This window comes from Octopus sinensis, linkage group LG4, assembly GCF_006345805.1.
Source record: "Octopus sinensis linkage group LG4, ASM634580v1, whole genome shotgun sequence".
NCBI classification, from domain to species: domain Eukaryota; kingdom Metazoa; phylum Mollusca; class Cephalopoda; order Octopoda; family Octopodidae; genus Octopus; species Octopus sinensis.
The window spans coordinates 155,203,550-155,208,278 of NC_043000.1; the positions used below are offsets into that span (position 1 = coordinate 155,203,550).

The 4,729-nt window shown below is 35.9% G+C and overlaps 1 protein-coding gene across 8 annotated transcripts in view; it reads right to left on the reverse strand.

Annotated features, from left to right (window-relative positions):
- Nucleotides 1-3,998, reverse strand: part of LOC115210354 (potassium voltage-gated channel protein Shaw) — a 505,184-nt gene extending 501,186 nt beyond the window's left edge. For all 8 annotated transcript variants that reach the window (XM_029778904.2, XM_029778902.2, XM_036502598.1 and 5 more), the window contains exon 1: nt 3,751-3,998. The gene's annotated coding sequence lies outside the window, so the exon portion shown is untranslated. The remainder of the gene's footprint in view (nt 1-3,750) is intronic.
- Nucleotides 3,999-4,729: the final 731 nt, after the last annotated feature.

Below are 4,729 nucleotides of genomic sequence, written 5' to 3' on the forward strand. Positions count from 1 at the left end.
AGACTCTGCGCATAAATGTGTATGTATATGTGAAATATATATGTCTGAATGTTAAATGAAAAGCACGAACTCTAAGCTGTAATGTTACAGAATTTAACAATATAACGCGATAGACAAGCCAACATTCACAGACACACACATTGATATACATTCATAGAGACTACTACATTCTGTCAGATATTAACACGAAGATACACAAATGTCTCCAAGATTAAATACATGTATTAAATAAAATTATTGTTTTCACTATTACAGAATTGGCAGTCGTTGTTTGATATGTATGTAGAATCATTCAGCTTTTCTTACCTTTTCATTTACATGTTAAGAAATACCAGTGAAACAAGAGCCATATTCTAGCAATGTTTTTACACCCACGTGGTACCGGTCGGGAGGATTCACCGACTAACGAAAGAACAAAGTCATCTAGCAGCATGGAATAATGTAAACATCGTTTAAATTATACGGGAAGACTTGCAAGAGAGACGTTAGGTTATATTCCGAAAGTGAGCATAATTAACACTACTTATTAGAAACATTGGTGATACGTCTGTGTCCCGATATTGCAGGAGTTCATAACTTTACGGTGAATATCATTGAGTTGACTGAAGTAAAACTATCTCACTTATTTATTTTGCATCTGAGAAAAGAATACACGTCACATTATTTCATTCTCTCTCGACTACAAGAAAGGTAAGTAAAATGCTGTGGGCGGTGGAAAAGCAGAATCAGTAGACAGACGGAAAGAACAACTTGAGGTATTTGGTTGCAAACCTTGAAGTTATGAGTTCAAATGCAGCCTAAGTCGACTTTGCCGTCATCATTCTCGAGTCCATGATAAAGGTACAACTCAAATGATATAGTGATTGAATCGAAGACACTTCCCCATGATTTGAAGCTTACTGTTTGTCGGGATTCGGTATAATGTTGGGGGCAGATTGAAAGAATCAGTAGAGTGACGGATAAAATTCCTAGTGGCATTTACTTCAGTTGAGAACCCGTCGAGGTAGGATTCATATTATATCCTTCCGGGATCGGGAAAACAAGTACCAGCTGAGTACTAGAGTCAATCGACTACACATCAAACATTTGGCAATAAAAAGAACAACAGCTATATACACTCTTTTCACAAAACTTTTCATTACAATAAAAATAAAACCAACTAAAATACATCCTCACCCAAATGTGTGGCTTTGAACCAACGTTGGAAATTTAGAATAAGGCAGTTCCATAAAGCAAAAAAAAAAACAGTTTCTTTCATGTAAAGATATTGCGACGTCCTTTCAAAGACAGACATTTTTAAAGCCTTAGAAAAGTACGAAATTGATGTTCACCATTTTCGCATTCTTATCCAAATTCAATCCAAAATAGTTTTGTAACTCGTGTGAAAGAATTCAGTGTCTTTTATCACTCACAGATCATGCATATTGTTTCCAATATCTGTAAACTTTACACGCCAAGTATAAAACTTCTGTGCAGTCATTCGATCTGGAGAGAATAGCGATCGGGTCTCCTTCAAATTCAAGATAGAAAAGGGAATTCTTTGCAAAATTTAGTTATAGATATTGTTTGTTCCTTCTCGAGCCTCGCTTGGCTCATAGGGCCGGTTTCCCGGTTTCCTTGGCGTATAGGTTCCCCACCTGGACGGGACCCCGGTTCTTTGCAGGTGAGCTGCAAGATGCAGGAGGAAAGAGTGTGAGAAAGTTGTGGCGAAAGAGTCAGCAGAAGTTCGCCATTACCTTCTACCGTAGCTGCGTGGAGCTTAGGTGTTTCGCTCATAAGCACACACATCGCCCGGTCTGAGATTCAAACCCGCAATTCCTCGACCGCGAGTCCGCTGTGCCTCCACAGTTATAGATGTACTGTGCCTGAAATAAAGACGGGAATGACTGGAAAGTTTTTTTCAAAATTATTTCAAGTCAGAGCCCTCAAAGACTAAGCGACAACAAAAACTACCACCAGCAATCATAACAGCAGCAGCTATTGCAACAATAATTACATCATCAACAACAGAGATAATAAAAGAGGCCGGTTTATGTTCCAGTTAGAGCCAGATGGACATAAAATCCCGACAAAAGCAATAGTTTAGTAATTTTAAGGCAATGACCCGGCAGAATCTTTAGCACGCCAGTTATGAGTTTAAATTCCACCGAGGTCAACTTCGACTTTCATCCTTTCGAGTTTGATGAAATAAGTACCAGTTGAGCTTTGGGGGTTGATAAAATCGACCTACCCTCTCCCCCAAAATTGCTGACATTGTGCCAAAATTTCTCGATTCCATGAAAATACTGTAGTGATTGAATCGAAGATACTTCTGCATGATTTGAAGCTTTTCAAATAGCATTCGATTGACTACAAGGAAATACACCCCTTTTTCTCTGATGGGTGGTTGTATTACCTAATAATGATTATCAGTTTTAGATTTCATATCGAAGGGTGATACATCTATGAAACGATCGTAAGGTATTTCAAACTTTTTAAATAGCCATACTTGATATATTTATATATTTATCTATTAATACAATATTATTTTGGGCATATATCTTCTGTAATGAGTTTTTAATGCAATTTTTCCTGCTTTTACTTTATAATATATAATCGCTCTTATTATATGTCTAAATACCTTTAAGGTTTTAGACATTTCCGTACCAGAATGCAGTATACTGCATTCTCATTGAATATATTTAACTACATATATATATTAATATATATACATACTTTATTTATGGGTTAAGGTTACCGTTGGTTTCATGTAAGCAAGTCCTTACTATTGAGTAGCTTTCTGTAACGTGAAACCAATGGGAAGTCTTAACTACCCATCGGATATTAGCATATATATCTTATACAAATACACGCAAACACACACACGCACACACACACACACAAGCACATGCAAACACACACACACACACACACACCACACACACACACACACACACACACACACACACATATATATATATATATATGAACCCCCGTCGGTTGCGGCACTGAATGTTCAAATTGCTCGAGCGTCAGACAGGTTTATGTGTTAAGTAGTTGAGTATTTTACAGAACACGAATGTCTAACTCCCGGAGGGAATCAGCGGATGTGGTAAGAAGGCCGACCTTTTAATTCACAATAATAATCAATTTGCTTGGGATTTTTTACCAATTTCATCTGTCTAATTTCCTTCACAAAGCTTAGGTCAACACAAGATTATCTCAAACACACATGCCCACAATCCATGCAGTGGGCTCGATTTCGAAACGGTATCATCAATAACGGACCTTCTTAAGCCTGTGGCCATGTCTACGTCTTTATATATATATATATATATATATATATATATATATATATATATATATATATATATATATATATATATATATATATATATATATATATACATACATACGTACATACATACATACATAAATACATACATACATACATACATAACTATGCATGTAGGTGTGTGTATGTATGTGTGTATGTATGTATATGTGTGTATGTTTGTGTGTGTTTGTGTCTCAGTGTATGAGTGTGTGTCACTACCACTGATCAACCGGTGTTTACGTCGCTTTAATCTCGCGGTTCAGTAAAAGAAACCGATAGAATAAGTACTAGACTCAAAAATAAAAAAAGGAAGTTCTGTGGTTGATTCGTCCGACTAAAATTTTTCAAGGCAGTGCTCCAGTATGACCGTGTTCTAATGACTGAAAGAAGCAAACGATAAACAAAATATTAAAGTATACCAAATCAATGCATACCTTCGTTTTCAGCACAGGTATAGGTTCGGTGAAAAGAATGCCGACACTATAAGTGTCCACAAATTCCCAGCCTTGATATGACCAGTTGCATATACAGTATATTGTTTCACATCTGGTCAGTTATTTATGCCCAGCTGCTTTGGGGATTAAGTCTTCATGATGCTTATATTTTTTGAGCCGTATCGAAGATCTGAGTAGCTCTGCTGATTTCGATCTCGTTAATAATATTTGTTATCTACGGCATCGATCTGAAATGATAGAAAAGAAAGAAACGTAAGCATAAAATATTAAAGCTACTTTTAATAAAATTTCGGACAGAACTGAATAGTTTCAGGAACAGTAGGGAATTAGTGGAAGAATTATAAGACAACAGTATCGATAACAAAATCTCAAGAAAAAATATTTAGAACAATATAATTTCATTATATTATTGAATATGGAAAGAAGTATGACAATGCGATCAGAAATACGTGTATTCATGATTTGTTAATTAGATGGAAGCAAGACGATATCACAAGCAATATGGCGTTGGAGTAAAGTTTTCAGAGGCCTAATTTTTTTTTTATAATCCCTCTGAATTTTGGCTTAAACCACGTTTATAACAGGAGTACCCGTAAAATAGCCTTGTCGAATTAAGCATTATTCTTGCGCCTAGTGTAAATATTCTATCTAGTTACATTGTTTTAACGAGAAGACCATGATTACTCCGATGAGATGAAACTCGTCAAATAAAACTACATCTGTATTTGCGATTGCTGTTCGCGTACTTTCTTTTTAGTCGACTGATAATTGCAATCACAAATTAACAGAGATAGGTCAGTATTTCACAAAATATTTTGCTTTTCTTCTGACTTTGGTTAGTAAATTGATGTCAATCGCTTTCTTTTTTTGTCTGTTTTCGCACCCTGGTCAGTTCTGATTGAGGAAACTCATTATGATTGCTATCCCAGACAATCCCAATCCGTCTTTTTGTACTTAG